This window comes from Peromyscus maniculatus, chromosome 2 (assembly GCF_049852395.1).
Source record: "Peromyscus maniculatus bairdii isolate BWxNUB_F1_BW_parent chromosome 2, HU_Pman_BW_mat_3.1, whole genome shotgun sequence".
In the NCBI taxonomy this organism is placed as follows: domain Eukaryota; kingdom Metazoa; phylum Chordata; class Mammalia; order Rodentia; family Cricetidae; genus Peromyscus; species Peromyscus maniculatus.
Window position 1 is genome coordinate 130,449,100 of NC_134853.1, and position 18,900 is coordinate 130,467,999.

The 18,900-nt window shown below is 43.2% G+C and overlaps 2 pseudogenes; one reads left to right on the plus strand and one right to left on the minus strand.

Moving 5' to 3' along the window:
* Positions 1–9,701: 9,701 nt before the first annotated feature.
* On the minus strand, positions 9,702–10,247 carry LOC102922151 (NADH dehydrogenase [ubiquinone] 1 alpha subcomplex subunit 2 pseudogene; annotated as a pseudogene).
* Positions 10,248–15,131: 4,884 nt separating this feature from the next.
* On the plus strand, positions 15,132–15,720 carry LOC102904019 (serine/threonine-protein phosphatase 2A 55 kDa regulatory subunit B alpha isoform pseudogene; annotated as a pseudogene).
* The last annotated feature ends 3,180 nt before the right edge of the window (positions 15,721–18,900 follow it).

An 18,900-nucleotide genomic window follows, 5' to 3' on the forward strand; every position in this document is an offset into this window, starting at 1 on the left:
GAAGCCCACCAATTAGGCTAGACTGCCTGGCCAGCAAACCCCAAGGGATCCTCCTGTTTCTGCCTCCCCAACACTGAGATTACAAACACTCACCACCCTGTCCAGCATTTTCAGATGTGTGAGTTCTGGGGACTGAATTCAAGTCCTGGTGCTTGCAAGCAAAGAGCTTCACTGGCTGAACCATCTCCCCCAACACCAAGAAAATTTTGTCTTTACTTATGGATAGCTTTTTGATCTAATTAAAGATGAAGATCTTAGATGTCTTTAAAAATAACTCATATTTATGGGCTATATTATGATAATCCCAAACATGAATATATTATGTAAGGATCAATCAAAATAGTAAGCATTTCCTCTTCCTCAAATGTTCATTTCTATGTCATGGTAAATTTCAAACTCTTTTACTTTGAGATGTGTAGCAAATTATTGTAGACTACATTTAGCTTTATTGTGTTATAGAAGACAAAAGATAGCTATTTCCTAATTTTATTTTGATATACATAATCTAACCTCTCTTTATACTCCCCACCATTCCCAACTTTAAACGCACACTATTCTACTCTCTGCTGCTAGGTTATTAACTTCTGAGGTTGACGTATCAGGAAATAGAGCATTTGTCTTGCTGTGTATGGTAAGCTCTTTCATTTACTGCTGTGGGATGTCTTTCTGTACGTTGTAAATATGTGTTGCTCTGATTGGTTGATAAATAAAGCCGTTTGGCCTATGGCAAAGCAGCCTAGAGGCAGGCAGGAAATACAAGCAGATAGACAGGAAGAAGAAAGGCAGAAGGGAAGAGATGTGAGCCAGCCGCCCAAAGAGCAATATGTAATGGGACGCAGGTAAAGCCACGGAACATGTGGTAATACATAGATTAATGATTAGAGTTATTTTAAGTGTAAGAGCTAGTCAGTAATAAGCCTGAGCTAATGGCCAAGCAGTTATAATTAATATAAACTTCTGAGTGATTATTTTATAAGCGGGCCATGGGACTGCAGGGGCCTGGAGAAAACTTGCAGCTACAATTTACCATAATATACTTGTTTCATCATGTTCCCACAAACAACAGAATTACTTTTGCTTCTGTGGTTAAATATTTCATTATGCATATAATATGTACTGTTGTCTTGATCTAGAAATCCACTGATGGACATCTAGGTTGATTCTGTATCTTAAGTATTATGAATAGCACTAATTGTAAAGTCAGCAGTGGGATTGCTACATTATCATTACATAGGTAGATCTATGCTCAGTTTTTGTTTTTGTTTTTGTTTTGAGACAAGGTTTCTCTGTGTAGCCCTGGCTGTCCTGGAACTCACTCTGTAGACCAGGCTGGCCTCGAACTCAAGAGGTCTGCCTGGTTCTGCCTCACAAGTGCTGGGATTAAAGGCACACACCACTACTACCTGGCTTTTGTTCAGTTTTTTTGAAGAACCTCCGTACTGTTTTTCCATAATGGCTTACTAATTTATACCCCTGTCAACAGTATAGGGGTTTCCTTTGCTTGGTAACATTACATTTTGTCAATAATCATTCTAAATATGGTGATATGATATCACACTGTGGTTTTGACTTGCACTTTTTTATTAAAACTTTATCATAAAACTTCCCCATTCCCTCTCCCATCCCTCAGCTATACATGGAGTTCCATGGGGAACAAGGCCTACTTACTTGAATCCGGCCAGGCCCTAGATCAGCGATCTCTCATGGTCCTGTACCTATACCCACTGGACATGTTAGCCCCCATTTACCAACAGGCTTACATTTAGTTGCAGAGCAGTACAAAGCCTGGGATTTCTGTGACCTTCATTAGCACCCAGGAACTTGCAGCCAGGACTATGCAAGTGGGACCCATGGTCCTCACTAGAGCTGAGGCCAGACAAAGGAACTAGTACATATGAGCCCTCAAGTTGCCTGTTTGTGGGCTCCCCTGTCTCCATATATCTGGGTGGTAGGACACTGTTGTGAACACTTTGTAATGTTGCTGATTAAATATATTACTTACAAAAACAAGACAAACAAACCAAAAAGGCCCTTGCAAGTAAAAAACATTATGCAAGAAGATTAGTCAGACCCAAAGTCTACACATCTCAGTGAACTTCTGTATGGTTAGAATAGCCATTGTGAGGCTGTGGAGCTTCATGTTAGATTTTACAAATTCATTATCAAATATATTTTTTACACTTACCCACTACCAGAGCATAAACAATCCTTTACAGTTAAAACTAGAAAAATACTTAGATTTATATCCTCTTGCATGACTCAGGTGTCTACCATCTGCATTTCTCATCACCTAATATTTACCCTTTCTTGTTCTCATTTCTACATATCACACTGGATCCACATGTAATGTATATATGTATGTATGTATGTATTATAGGCTAGGATCCATGCATGAAGGAAAGCATGAGGTTTTTTTCTTTCTGATTGTTTGACCTCACTTATTATTATACATTCTAAGTTCATCCATTTTCCTGAAAATTTTGTGATTTCATTTTTCTTTAGGGCTGATAGTGCTTCATCTGATTCATGTATCATATTTTCATTATTCATCTATGATGAACAGACCAGGTTGATTCTCTTTCCCTGCTGTTGTGAATTAAAGAGTGGTAAACAGGGGTGTGCAAACACCTCTGTGGTGGGTTATGGAGCTCTCTGGGTACGTGCCCGAGAGTGGCATGGCTGGATCATATCGTAGTTCCACTTTAATTTTTTGAGGAATTTCCAAATCAGCTTCCATAGTGGCTGCATTAATTTGTATTCCTACCAGCACTGGATAAAGGTTCCTCCAATCTATGTCCTCTCCAATATTTGCTGTCAGATTTTTTGTTTGTTTTTGTTTTTTCCAGACAGGGTTTCTCTCTGTAGCCCTGGCTGTCCTGAAATTCACACTGTAGACCAGGCTGAACTAGAACTCAGAGATCTGCCTGCCTCTGTCTCCCAAGTGCTGGAATTAAAGGGGTGCTCCACCACTGCCTGACCTTGTCAGATTTTTGATGCTAGACATTCTGTCTGGGGTAAGGTGTATCTCACAAAGTAGTTTTAATTTGCATTTGTCTGATGTCTATGAATATTTAATATTAAAAAAATAGTTATTGGCCATTTGTGTGTCTTTTTCCTTTTTTGAAAACTGTCAATCCATTTGTCCATTTGTTGAATGACAGTTTTATTTGCTTGGGTTCTTAATTCCTGTACTTCTTTGTAAATTATTTTTGATGACTAGGGATATTCATCATCTTTTCATATACTCAGCAGCTATTTGTATGTCCTTTGAGGATTATTTACTTGATTAGCTTACTCATTTTTCAGTTTGTTTTTCTGGTGTTGAGATGTTTTAGTTCCTTACATATTCTGGATATCAATCTGTCGTTGGATTGATGGTTATCACGTCTCTCCCATTTTGTAGGTTGCTTCTGCCCTCCACTGTTTATAACTGTTGCCTTTGCTTTTATATAATTCTACTTGTCTATTTTTAGTTTTTTTTTGTTGTTGTTTTGTTTTGTTTTGTTTTTTTGTTTTTTCGAGACAGGGTTTCTCTGTGTAGCTTTGTGCCTTTCCTGGGGCTCACTTGGTAGTCCAGGCTGGCCTTGAACTCACAGAGATCCGCCTGGCTCTGCCTCTCGAGTGCTGGGATTAAAGGCATGTGCCACCACTGCCCGGCTCTATTTTTAGTTTTGATGCTTGTGATTTTGGTGTCACATACACAAATCATCATACATATGTGCATGTGTGTGTTTCCACTGCCTTCTTAAAGTAATTCCACACTGTCTTGTCTTATATTTAGGTCTTTGATCCACTTTGAATTGACTTTAATATATGATAAGAGGTTTGTTTTTCTGCCACTGCACACATGCCCAGTTTCCCCAGCACCATTTATTGGGAAGACTGTCTTTTCTTTGATGTGTGTCCTTGGCATCTTTGTCAATTATCAGTTGGCTGAAAGTATGTGGATTGCCATGTCATTCTTTTTTTTTTTTTTTTTTTTGGTTTTTTTTCGAGACAGGGTTTCTCTGTGTAGCTTTGTGCCTTTCCTGGAGCTCACTTGGTAGCCCAGGCTGGCCTCGAACTCACAGAGATCCTCCTGGCTCTGCCTCCCGAGTGCTGGGATTAAAGGCGTGCGCCACCACCGCCCGGCAATGTCATTCTTTTTAATGTTTCATTTTTAAATTATGCATGTGCGTATGTGTGCACATGTGTGTGAAAGAGAGAGAGAGAGAGAGAGAGAGAGAGAGAGAGAGAGAGAGAGAGAGAGAGAATATGCAGGTGCCCTCAAAGGCCAGAAGAGGGCATTGGATCCCCTGGAGTGGAATTACAAGTGGTTGTGAGCCATCTAACATGGATGCTGAGAACTAACCCCGGTCCTCTGCAAGAGCAGTACATGCTCTTAACATCTGTGTCACCTCTCTCCAGCCCCATAGTTTCAATGTTCTTTATGCTGTTTTAGTGTGTATCTGTTTTTATGCTACTATCATGCTGTTTTGGTTACTGTCGTGCTATAACTTTTTATAATTTGTTAAAAATTACATTACTTTGCATATAAAATAATGGGTTCCATTGCGATGTTTTAATTTTTACACATATTATATCATTACAGTTTCTTTCTTTTTGGTATTTGCTTTTTGAGATAGGAGTTTACTGTTTGTAGCCCAGGCTGTCTTCAAACTCTCTATATAACCTAGAGTGTGGCCTTGAATTCCTGATTGATCCTTCTGCCCTTCCCAAGTGCTGGGGTTATGAGAGTTTCCATTGTATTACTTTGCTTCCCTGTTGCTGTGATAAAACCTGGACCAAAAATAACTTAAAGGGATTTAGATTTATTATATCTTACAGGTTAGAGTCCATCATCATCAAGGGAAGTCAGATCCGGAGCACAAGCAGGAACCTGGAGCCAGGAGCTGAAGTAGAGACCACGGAGGAACCTTGCAGGAACCTTGCCTACTGACTTGCTTCCTGCTTGCGCTCCACTAGCTTTTATATCTAAGCCAGGACTACTTGCCCACGAGATGGTAGGCTAAGCCCTCCTCCATCAATTAGCAATCAAGAAAGTGTTCCACAGACTTGCCTATAGAGCAATCTGGTTGAGGCAATTCCTCAGCTGAGATTCCCTCTTCCCAGATGTGTCAAGTGAACAACCAAGAATGGCTAATAGCCACCATACTCTCTAAATGTGTGTGTGTGTGTGTGTGTGTGTGTGTGTGTGTGTGTGTGTGTGTGTGTACTTCATTCAACATTGTATGAGAGACAAAGGACATACATACATGCTGAAGGCCATTCTTTTCTTCTACCAAGTGGGTTCCCAGGATACCCCACCCCACTTCCTCCAGCTAGGTTCCACCTCTAGAAGGTTCTCTAACCTTCCTTAACAGCACCACCTGATGAGAACCAATTGTTCAAACACATGAGCCTGGGGCAGGGTGGTGGGGGCGGGGACATCATTTCCGCACTGAACCCAGAGGACAACTTGTGGACATTGGTTTTCTATTTCCGCCCTGTAAGTCCTCGGGGTCAAATTCAGGTCGTTAGGCTTGGAGGCAATCCTCTTTCTCTACTGTGCAATACCACTGGCCCCAGTGTGTATTGTCTTTATGTTGCTTGGGACCAAACCTAAGGACTTATACATGTCAATCAAGATTGTACTTTATCATTGAACCATGCCTCTAACCCCAGAGCTGAATTTTAATGTTCTTTTAAAAACATTAAGTTGTTGTGTTGGGAAAATGGCTCAGTAGTGCTTTCTATGCAAGCCTGAGGCCTGAGCTTAAATCCGCAGCACCCACCAGAGCTGGGTGTGGCAGCACACATCAGCCATCTCCGTGCAGAAGAGAACAGCAGACCCCGCATACATCTCTGTGTTTGATTTTATCTTCTTACTTACTTGCAATGCTGCAGATCAAACCCGAGGCATCTTGTCCACTAAGCAAGTATGCTACCACTGAGCTACACCCCAGCCCTGTCTTAAATTTCAACTGTTAAACACAAGTAATTTTGTATGTTCATAGAAATTGTAAAATTAAAGTAACTGAAGTTCTATTGAATGAAGTAAATGAAGTTTCTTCTTCATTATGTCTATTGTTATTATTTGTATCAACTTTACTATTCAAATGTGGAAATATATAGCCCCATAGTCATTAGAGACAGGGAATTAGAGTGTCTGTAATGAATGGAGACTATTCTGAACCATTATGAACTTACTCAAAACAAATGTGCAGCTTGGTGTGATTGTGTTGGAGCCCGACTCAATTATTTCTATGTAGAATATATTGTTTAAATAATAAAAGGGGGCTAATTGGACGTTTATGTATATGTTACAGCTCACAATGCACTGCACAATTGTCTAAAACTTAAGCCAACAGAATATGTGGGAAGATGCATATTTTGTCACTGGTGTATTTTTAAATTACTGGTAGATGGTGTTAATAAGAGGGCTTGGCAGTTAAGAACGCTGGCTGCTCCTGCAGAGAACCTGGATTCAGTTCTTAGCACCCACATAGTGGCTTACAACTGTCTGTAACTTCAGTTCCAGGGGATCTAATGCCCTCCTCTGGCCTTTGTGGGTACCAGGCATGCATGTGGTACACATTCATACATATATACATAAATAAATGCATACATACATACATGCATGCAGGCAGGCAAAATACTCCTATACATGTAATAAAGATAAATCTTTTTAAAAACCCATATCTACCTTTAGTTGTTTTTTATTGCTGTTTTTGTAGTTGTTATATACTGTGGGAGAGCAGCTCCCACATTTATTTATCACAGGAACTCTTGAGGAGTGAGGGATAAGAGATTTAGATAGAAACGTAGGATAGCTTCGCATGAGCCTGGATCCTTATCCACTGACCCGGAACTTTATTCCAAAGGTCTGTTTATAACAATGCCAAGGGGAGGGGAAAAAGACCTCCCTCTTGCTAGATACAGCCAAGTGTAGACCCTTACAAACAGCTGGTACTCAGGCCAGTGGTCCAACCAACCTCTTATGCAGTCCTGCTGGGTAAAGCCCCTAGGAAACCTAGGTGGGCTCCAACAACATACTTAGAGTTTACTCCCGTACTGCCTTCATTCAGAGCAGACAAAACCATGGTGGGGAGCATGTGACAGAACAAAGCTATTCACCTTATAGAACCAGGAAGCAGAGAGGAAAAGAGGCAGTCATGGGCATGTCCTTCAAATGCACCCCTCAGAGACCTACTTCCTCCAGCTAGGTCCCACCCTCTAACAGGAATCCATCCAAACACTTGCCAAGAGCACTACCAGCTGGTGACCATGCCTTCAACACAGGATGGCAGGGCTTGGGGGTGGGGAAACTTCCTATCCAAACAGTGACTGTCCGCTCTTGGACCCTGAATCTTGACATCTCCCTCTTCCATTCCAGACCTAGAGTAAATCCCATTTAAAAAAAAAAAAAAAAAAAAAAAACCCGCATAGGAGCCAACCGAGGAAGAATCAAATCAAGTAAGACTGAAACCAAACATTAAATCCTGCAGATCCAGCTCACACAAGTCACATGATAGTGTGATACAAGCCTCCAAGGGTTTGGGGAGCCCCACCACTAAGGCCTTGTTTGCTGACTTCCACATGGCTTCTCTCTTGGGCTGACTTTCCTTGCTGGCTGTGGTTTTCCTTGATAAACATCCTATAATCTTGGCATCTCAGATTTCTTGGGGTCTCCATTCAGCTTCAATTTTACTTTCATAGATTCATGCATTTCCGTCTCAAGTGCTGCCCACAAGGCATTCCAACCATGCCACACACTGCCTGGCATCCAAGGCCTGTCTCTGGACTCTTGGTGGCAACCTCTGCAATCCCCAACTCTCAGACTCTGTATGTCTGCACAATCCATATCACGCGGATGACACCAAGGTCTGCTACTAAATCCAGCAGTAGATGAAATCCCTTGTACCAAGGTTACTGTGGCCTCTGAGTGCCTACACAGCTGGATGTGGGGAAACACATTGCTAGGCACCTCCATGTGAGGAGTGTGCTCCAGAGCTTTCTTCTCAAAGCAGAGTCTTTCAAGTGAGTTCACACATGTATACTCTTGAGCCTATGATGCACAAGGCCCAAGCAATTCCTAAGATGGCTTCTAGGTATCTATCTTAGTGTTTGTACAAAGTATGTGCCTATTTTAGTGAAGCTGAGCTCTAGAAACTCTACCTTACCCTGGCCTAACTTTCTAACTTTTGCAGCCAAATTGCAAGTTTTCAAATCCACCCACTCTACTTTTTGTTCCTGATTCTTTCTGTAAGTCTGGCTGAAGGAAGTAATAGCCATGCCAGATCCTGAATGCTATGTTGCCCTGACGTTTTCTTTACCAGCTAAGTAGTTCATAGCTTTAAATTCTATGTCCCACAAATTCTCAGAGCATGAGCAAAACATGGACAATTTTTTGTAACATGATTAGTCCCTACATCTGTTCATGATAGAGTCCTCATTTTCTGTGCAACACCTCGTTGCCTACATCTTATCTACATTTAGGTCTCCTGAGCTCACACCGGAACCACTCATTAAGCTTCACTTACAGTATTGTAAACATCTCTAAGCATTTCCAAATTCCTCCCACCAATCAGTCCAAAGGCATCTGAATCACATGGTCAGGAAAGGTCATAGCAATGACCTCACTTCTTAGTAGCAATTTTCAGTACTAGCAATTTGTTACTGTGATAAAATAACTAGAGAAACAATGTAAGGAAGGAAAGGCTTGTGGTTCAGTTTCAGAGGTTTTAGTCCTTTGCCAATTGGCCACTTTGATAAGAGCTGGTGTTGAGACAGAACATCATGGTGGGAAGTACATGGTAGAACTTTCTCAGCCTACTTTTTTTTTTTTATAACACCCATGACTACCTGCTCAGAAGGGGCACAGCCCACAGTAGGACCCTCCCACATCAATTAAGAAAATGCTGGTAGAAGTGCTTTTCTTGCCGGGCGGTGGTGGCGCACGCCTTTAATCCCAGCACTCGGGAGGCAGAGCCAGGCGGATCTCTGTGAGTTCGAGGCCAACCTGGGCTACCAAGTGAGTCCCAGGAAAGGCGCAAAGCTACACAGAGAAACCCTGTCTCGAAAAAAAAAAAAAGTGCTTTTCTCAATTATGTTCCCCTTTCCAAAAAACAAAATAAAAATCAAGAACAAAACACAAAAAGTTAGCCAGCACAGCCTTTATGCCCCAAACACTTCTCAATAGCATTACCACCTGGGTATGTAAGCCTTTGGAGGAACATTTCCTATGTATAATATAACAGAGAGGCAAAAAAAATCTTGTTTAAAGTTAACAAAGTTAGGAAAGATTCAGAATCAGGCAATTGCATGTATGTATGTTCATTGTATGTGTGCCTGATGCCCCCGCCTCCAGAGGCCAGAAGATGGCATTGGGGCCCCTGGAACTGGACCTACAGATAGTTGTGAGCTGCCATGTGGATGCTGGGAGCAGAACCTGTGTCCTCGACAAGAGCAATAAGCACTGATTAGCTGACTGATGGGCCATCTCTCCAGCTTCTCTTTAATTTTTGTTTTGTTTTTGTTTTTTGATACAGGGTATCACTGTGTAACAGTCTTGGCTGTTCTGGAACTTGCTCTGCAGACCAGGCTGGCCTCAAACTTACAGAGATCCATCTGCTTCTGCCTCCTGAGTGTGGAATGAAAGGTATGCGCCACTCCCGCCGGCTCCTCTCTAATTTTTTTTTTTTTTTTTGTAGTGCATAAACTTTATAAGGAACAGAAAGGCCATTTCCCCACACTGCATTCGGTCCAGGAGAGCCCAGGTTCACAATGCTCTTGCTCACAGTCCTCAGTGGAGACACTTCAGGCTTTGCCACTTAGCACATTCTCCAGGCCTCTGGTTACCTCATCAGCACTCAGGTTGTTGGCCTTTTGGGCAGCACCTCCAAACATTAGCGGATTGGAATGGGGAGGCCAGGGTACGCCTTCTTCAGTTCCTCATAACGTTGCTGGATGAACTCCTTCACACCCTGGCTGCCTAGCGATGTGATTGTGACTCAATCCCACACAGCCCCAGCTCTTTACCGATCACTCGGCTAGCAGCGGCGGCTGCCATCCTTGCTCCTCTCTAAATCTTAGGTGCTGCTTTTCTATAATATTGAGGAATTTGCCAGACTCCATTTTAAAGGCAGGGGCCATTATGCTGTATTTTAAAAAATAAGTTTCTGTTTACTGTGGGAGTTGAGTTGCTCTCTGTTTCCTGGAACCTGACCTTCCCCAACCTATGACTTTGATTGGTTTTTTGAGAATACCCTGACCCACCCTGACCCACCCTGACCCTCCCTAATCACATGGTGGGTGACCACATGATGGTTTTTAAGGTTTTTTGTATTTCCTTATTGCCCCATTGTCTCCCTTCTGTAAAACTGCTCATGATTTTACTCCTTAAAAGGGGCCCAAGAAGTGGATTGGGACTCCTCTTTTTAACATGGCTTAGGAGGCAGTCGCTGGCCTGCTCTTGGGTGCAACCCAATAAAAATCAAGCTTGCTTCAAATTTGGTTCAAATTGTGCTAGTGGTCTTCTTCTCACAGTTGGGATTAATAATAAAATGGCTCCCATTTAAAACAGTGAGATTAAATAGGACTGTGCTTGTGACTATGATCTGAAAATATGCCATTTTATTATTAATGATAATGATAATAATTATACAGATCATTTGTTGAACAACTTCACATACTAAGTATCATAAAAGGCATTTTTAAATTTAATTTAATTTTAAATTGGAATGGTTTTAGACTTACAGAAAACTGAGTACTGAGTAGTATAGAGTTCTCATGTAGAACCAGAGCTTCCCCTGGTATTAAGTCAGACATTCCTATGGCAGATTATTATAATTAATAAAGCAGTAGATATATTGATAAGTTGGTAGTTTGCTTATGTTTCCTTGATTTTTTTTTCCTAATGTCCTTTTCTGTCCCATAGACTTGTCCAGCATCTTAATTATATTGACTTCCTAGGCCTCTTGGACTTGAATGTTTTCTTGTGGGTTTTTTGTTTGTTTGTTTGTTTGTTTTGCTTTGCTTTTTGTTGTTGTTTTGTTTTGCTTTTTATTACCATGACATTTTGAAGATCACCAGTCAAGTATTGTGGTAGTTTGAATGTAATTGGTCCCCATAAGTTCATAGGGAATGGCACTATTAGGAGGTATGGCTTTGTTGGGATGGGTATGTCCTTGTTGGAGGAAGTGTGTCACTGTGTGGGCGGGCTTTGGGGTTTTCTATGCTCAGGATACCACCCAGTGTCTCGGTTGACTTCCTGCCCCTGCAAGATGTGGAACTCTCAGCTACTTCTCCAGCCCCACATCTACCTGCATGCTGCCATGCTCCCCTTCATAATGATAATAGACTGAACCTCTGAAACTGTTATGGAGACCCACAGAGGCTATCTAATGACAAATTACTCAGGGTCAGAGAATCTGAGCTTGCTTTACCCAGCAGGGCTGCATAATAGGATGATTTGGCCAGGGGCGTGGTTACCAGGTGTGTGAAAGGGTCTACACTTGGCTATATGGTGTGTTTTGATCTTGCAAGGGGGAGGTCTTTTGCCTCTCCCCTTGGCATATTATAAAAAGCCCTTTTGAATCAAGTTCTGGGCTGTTGGGTATTGACCCAGGTTCTCCCAAAGCTATCCTGTGTCTCTTTCTCCTCATCATCTAGGTCTATCTTTCTATCTGATATTTTCTCATTCCTTTCTCCTCTACCCAAGAAACCTTCAATAGGTGGGAGCAGGTCAGAGCTGGACTCCCACAGAGTAAGCTGTAAGCTAGCCCCAGTTAAATGCTTTCCTTGTAAGCGTTGTTGTGGTCACGGTGTCTCTCCACAGTAATAGAAACCTTAACTAAGATAGGTATACTATAAAACTTCTGTGAGAATTGGTCTAATTATTTTGTCATGATTAGACAGAGTTCAAGGGATGTTAGAGAAGATGGTAAATTTGAGGTGGCATTCTCATCACATCACCCATGACTCTTGGTCTTGTGACCTGCCTGAAACCGTGCTTGTCAGCCTTTCCTACTGTGAAGGTCTGCTTTGCTCTTTCAATACTGAATACAGTCACTACGTGTAAGGAGTGTGAAATTCAGCTTTCCTTCCTGTAAGGTATATATACTCTGCATCACATATTTGGAATTTTGAGTGAGAGACTGTTCTCAGTTTATTCACTTACTTGTCTATTTTATCAGTATGGACTCAGATTCTTATCTTTGGCTTAGGTTTATAACCTAATGCTACTGTAGTTAATGTATTGCTCAAGTTGTTCCACTGTTGGTCATTGTCGATTCTTTCAGTCAGTCTGTGTTCTTTTGACCATATCCACCAGTGTCTGTCTGTGTATACGTTCAATAATTTCTTATTTTATAATGCTGTGACACAATCCAGACTCATTGGGACATTCCCTGTCCCAGTCCTAGAACGAGCCATTTGTCTAAGAAGCCCTGGACCCGAGACCTGCTCACTCATGTGCTCAATGTTGCTCGGATATCATTGGCTTGGGGACTCTTAGCTGAGAAAACAAAGGAACTCTCGCACACACACTAACCCACGCACAGACACATATCTGAAAGTGTTTCTATACGTGGCCATCTGAACCTTTTAAGTTAAACATGTGTTCCTACTGATATCCCCAGTTAACCCGCTACCGCGAGGATCAGTCTAGCCTGGTCCCCTGGCTAATGAAAGGAATCTTATATACATAGCTTTATTTCATTCTATGGGGTATCTACATTTTCTCAATTTATAGATGAAGAAACTTAGGGTTGGAGATTTTTCACTTTTTTTTTTCAAAGACACTGTTATTAAGAGGTGAAACTAGAGTCTGCTGGCTCTTTTTCAGATCTTCCTTCACTTAATTTCTATTTTTTCCTCTTCTGTGTCATGTTCAGAAATCTGTTTTGCACTGAGAGGAAGAGTGTGTACAGGTTAAAATGCAATGGAGTATTCGTGTACTTCTGTCACTGCTACCTCCACACTACTACCACCCTGGGAGCTGGAGGAGGGGCACCACCACACCAGTACCACAGCAGTACCACAGCAGTACCACACCACCACACCACCACCACACCCACCACACCACCACCACACCACCACACCACCACCACACCACCACCACACCACCACCACACCACCACACCACCACACCACCACCACACCACCACCACACCACACCACCACCACCACCACACCCCACCACACCACCACACCACACCATCACCACCACACCACCACCATCACCACCACACCACACCACCACCACCACACCACACCACCACCACCACCACCACCACACCACCACCACACCCCACCACCACCACACCACCACCACACCACCACCACACCACCACACCACAACCACCACCACACCACACCACCACCACACCCCACCACCACACCACACCACACCATCACCACCACACCACACCACACCACCACCACCACACCACACCACCACCACCACCACCACCACCACACCACCACCACACCCCACCACCACCACACCACCACCACCACCACACCACCACCACACCACCACACCACAACCACCACCACACCACACCACCACCACACCACCACACCACACCACCACCACCACCACCACACCACCACCACACCCCACCACCACCACACCACCACCACCACCACACCACCACCACACCACCACACCACCACACCACCACACCACCACACCACCACCACACCACCACCACACCCCACCACCACCACACCACCACCACCACACCACCACCACCACCATCACCCCACCACACCACCACACCACCACACCACCACCATACCACACCACCACCACCATCACACCACCACCACCACACCACCACCACACCACACCACCACCACCATCACCACCACACCACCACCACACCACCATCACCCCACCACCACCACACCACCACCACCACACCACACCACCACCACCACCACCACACCACCACCACACCACACCACCACACCACCACCACCACACCACCACACCACCACCACACCACCACCACCACCACCACCACACCACCACCACACCCCACCACCACCACACCACACCACCACCACACCACCACCACCACACCACCACACCACCACACCACCACCACACCACCACCACCACCACCACCACCACCACCACCACACCACACCACCACACCACCACCACCACACCACCACACCACCACCACCACACCACCACACCACCACCACCCTGGGAGCTGGAGGAGGGGATGCAAATGCTGATACAGCTGAAGTAGAATTTCTGTTCAGAACCTAATTATTCTGGAGAATTACTTACAGCAGGAGCTAAGGGTGGTGCGGCTGGCACCTTTTGATAACAGCAGGAGAAAATCCAGTCTCCAAGCAGAGGAGAATGTGAACAAAGCCAATGGCCAGAATCTGATTGCTTGAGGAGTTTAGAAATAGAAGAATCCAAGCCGGGCGGTGGTGGCGCACGCCTTTAATCCCAGCACTCGGGAGGCAGAGCCAGGCGGATCTCTGGGAGTTCGAGGCCAGCCTGGGCTACCAAGTGAGTTCCAGGAAAGGCGCAAAGCTACACAGAGAAACCCTGTCTCGAAAAACCAAAAAAAAAAAAAAAAAAAAAAAAAAAAAAGAAATAGAAGAATCCAATAAAATTATGTAGTCAGCACATAAAAATGCCACCCAGCCCCCAGTGGGTTATCTAATAGCAAGTGGTCAGCTCTAAAAATGTAAACGTGAGCAACATTAAATGGATATAGTAGGTCGTAATTACACATTTATATATATATGTAATAGTAATAATTAAAGAAAAAGTGAGAAAAAGAGGCAGTAGAGAGATAGGGGTGGGTCTTAGAAGAGTTAGGGAAGGAGTAGGGCAGGGAGTGAATATGATCAAAATATATTTATGAAACTCTCAAATTTCATACATTAATAAAAGGAGTACATTTTTTAGAAAGAAAAATGATGCTCAGTTTTTAATTGATATCACTGACAAAACAATATATTTATGTAAAAATCAGTGAAAAGAGACCAGAGAATCAAACCTGAGAGAGGAAGGGGGCAGTTCGAGAGGTCCCACCACAGTTACAAGCGCTCAGCTTTAGACCATGAATCCTCTGGCTGAAGCCAGTCCATGATGACCCCTCACTACTGTTAATACATACCACATTCACTTAAGTTCTATTAATAGTGATTATGAAACTTCTTTATCTGTAGATGATTCTCAGATTCATTCTTGGCATCTGGAAGTTACAGAGAGGGGTTTTGATACTTGGGTTTCAAGCCTGTCAGGATGGAAGTGCTCATAGAGGTTATTACAGCAGCCAACTTCTATCCAAACAGCTGCAACACATCTGTATTCAGCATGTGCTTTGTGACACGAGGGCATCTGCCCTCCGTGATAGGCATCCTAAACTATTAGGAGAATCTGAAGATCCCAGTAACAGGTCATTTTGTCCCCTCAAACCATCTCCTCTATTTCTGATGCAAAACTCTGTCATAGTGGTCACTGTGTGATGACTAGAGAATATTTGTCAGTCAAGAGTTTGAACTTAAATATGGAAAACAGGCAAGCTTTTGGAAACATACCAAGTATGTGAATATCTCAGAATTAAATTTTGCTCTCTGTATGAGAATGACTACATATTTGGCAAATTTGAATGGTCTTGGAATAGACTTTGTAGGGGCTTCATGACTGAATCATCTAATAATTTCTTCAGAAATTCTTACAGGAGAACAAGTGAGCTATAGCCCCAGAAGCCTCACAAGAAAACAGTTAAGTCTCACACAGTTTGAAACTTTTAATTACATTTATTTATTCTTCTATGTGTATGTATGAGTGTGTACGTACGTACACACACACACACACACACACACACACACCACAGCTCACATGTGGAGGTCAGAAGGCAACTTGTGGGAACTGGTTCTCACCTTTCATCCTGTGGGTCCCAGGAATTGAACTCGGGATGTCAGGCTTGGCAGCACGTGGCTTTCACCTGCTGAGCCGTCTCACCAGCCCTTCACCGAGTTTGGAAGACACACCAAGTCCATGCCAACAGCAAGCAAAAGAAAGACGGATGCATCGGCAGACTAGACTTCAGTGAGAAAATTCTTCACAGAGCTGGCTCTCCAAGGAAAATACTATTTTTGTAGGTGTTGCACTCTGTGTATTTCAAGAAAAGGTGATATTTGGCATTCCCAGCGGAACAGCCTGTTTCCTACTCAGCTGAGATTGTTGAATCTAACAGTCAGACCTATCAGTGACAGGTCCAATGAGAAATCCCTTTCCAGTGTTTGAGAGTGCGCCATTCCACACACATTTTAAATTTAATTTTTTTTAAAGGCTTATCACTTTTAATTATGTTTCCGTGTGTGAACCTATCTGTAGGCATGTGAACGTGACTTCAGGTGCCCACAGAGGCCAGAAGCATCAGGTCTCCCTAGAGCTGGAGTTATAGGTTGTTGTGAGCTGCCTGATATGGGTGCTAGGAACTGAACTCCGGTCCTCTGAAAGAGCAGTGCACACTCTTAGCCACCGAGCCATCTCTCCAGCCTCACTGACACATTGCCATAGTCACATGAAGAAAACTGTGTAAATTCATCATTGTGGAGTTCTCCACACCTACTAGCCATTTAGGTAAGGGCATGGCACTTTTAATTGAAAAAAAAAAAAAAAAAAAAAAAAAAAGACTGCTTGGGCCATCTTGTCTTTCAGACTAGCTTGGACTGTTCCAGGGCATGTGATGCCCTCTTCTGGCCTCCACAGGCACACATGGAGACAAAACACCCATATCCTTTTTTTTTTTTTTTTTTTTTTTTTTTTTTTTTTTTTTTGAGACAGGGTCTCTCTACATAGGGTCTCTCTAGCTGTCCTGGAACTTGCACTGTAGACCACGCTGGCCTTGAACTCACAAAGATCTGCCTGCTGCTTCTTCCCAAGTGCTGGGATTAAAGGTGTATATCACCCTCACACTTTTTAAGTTAAAAAAAAAAAGAAAGAAAAGAAACAGCATATACTGAATAAAAAGTTAGAAATAATGGAAAGGGGAGGCAGAAACAGTACTACTTTGGGGAGACAAGGCATACAAGGCATGGGGCTGAAAGGGGCCTGTTCACAACAGGTCATCTTGTTGAAATGACCCTGAATTAAAGTTTAGAGATTTTGAAATTACAGTGTTTTGATGTCATGCACACTCCATTAAGGACCAAATTATTTTCTGAAGGTCTACTATTAATTATATATCACCTCACTAGACTACTAAAAAACTATTCAAATTTCTCTTGCATTGTCTAAATGCTCCGTAATTTCCTCCTAAATTCATAAAGACTATTAAGTGTTATGTTTTGTTGATGACTGAGATAGGGTCTTACTATGTAGCCCAGGCTGGCCTGGAGCCCATGATCCTCTTCCCAAGTACAGGGATTACAGTTGTGCATCAGCATGCCCTGGTGAATGTTGTATTCTCCTCGTGTGTAAGTGTGTGTGGTATATGTGTGTGTGTGTGTTTGTTTGTTTGCAAATGTGCAATTCCTCAATTGCTCTCTGCTTTATTCATTAAGGGATTTCTCTGTCTCCACCTTCCTAGTGCTAGAATTATAGGCAGGATCCACCTGCCCAGCATTCACATGGGTGCTGGGGATCTGTATTCTGGTCCTTACACTTGCCTGTAGTATTAGTTACTTTTCTGTTACTGTGATAAAATACCATGATCAAAACAACTTATAGAAGAAAAAGTTATTTTGGTTTATGGTTCCAAATGGAGCATCCATACTGTTGGGGAAGGCATGACATGTCAGCATGAGCAGGAAGCTGGCTGGCAACATTTTCATCCCCACATAGGAAGCAGAGAGAACAGGAAGTCATGTGATTCTATAAACCCTCAAGGTCTGCCTCCAGTGACTGCTTCCTGCAGCAAAGCTTCACTCCAAAAAACCCCACAACATCTCCAAACAGTGCCACCAGCTGAAGATCAGAGGACAGAGCCAGCCACTAGATTAGACATAGAGGTCAGGCAGTGATAGCACACACCTTTAATCCTAGCACTCGGAAGGCAGAGATCTATCTGGAGCTCTGTGAGTTCAAGGCCACACTGGGCTACATGAGATTGATCCAGTGTAGGAGACAAACAGGGCCAAGCAGTGGTGGCACACACCTTTAATCCCAGTATTTGGGAGGCACACACACCATTAATCCCAGCACTAGGAAGGCTGAGATAGGAAGTGAAATGGCTGTGTGGATAAAGGCATGTAAGGTATGAAGAGACAGGAACTAGAGCCCTTTAGATTGAGGACTCAGAGACATTCAGTCTGAGGATTCGTGGAGTTGGAGAGGTAAGAAGTGGCTGTGGCTTGTTCCTTTGTCTCTCTGATCTTTCAGCATTTACTCCAATAATCTGGCTCCATGTTTTTATTATAAGACCATTTAGGATTCGTGTACCAGGTTATATCAACTAAAGCACTTACACAAAGCACGTGACATAACCAAAAGAATTAAAGAGGATTTATAAAGGGGTCACTTATAGAGATGGGGCGGGCAGGTGAAGATTCTAAGATCGAAACAAGTCTGAAGCCGAATAGTAGAGTGTTCTTAGCATGTGTGTGGCCTTGGGTTTAGTATCTAGGACCAAAAACTAAAGATCAAACACAGCCAGAAGTCATCAATATCCTCTGGCCCTGACACACAGGCTTGGCTGAATTAATTACATTTAAGTAGCTGGGTTGTGAGAAGGCAGCACAAGCCACATGCATGTAAGCTGGCATTCCGTGTAAGCAAAAGCCAAGTCACCACTCTTGACTGTAGGGTCCGCCTGCCTTACAAACCTCACATACCGTGAGTGACGCCATATATAGTAGGAACAGATCGTACATGTGTACTGAAAGTGTAAGTGGCATTCCACGGACACACTTTCTTAAACAGCAGTAATAATT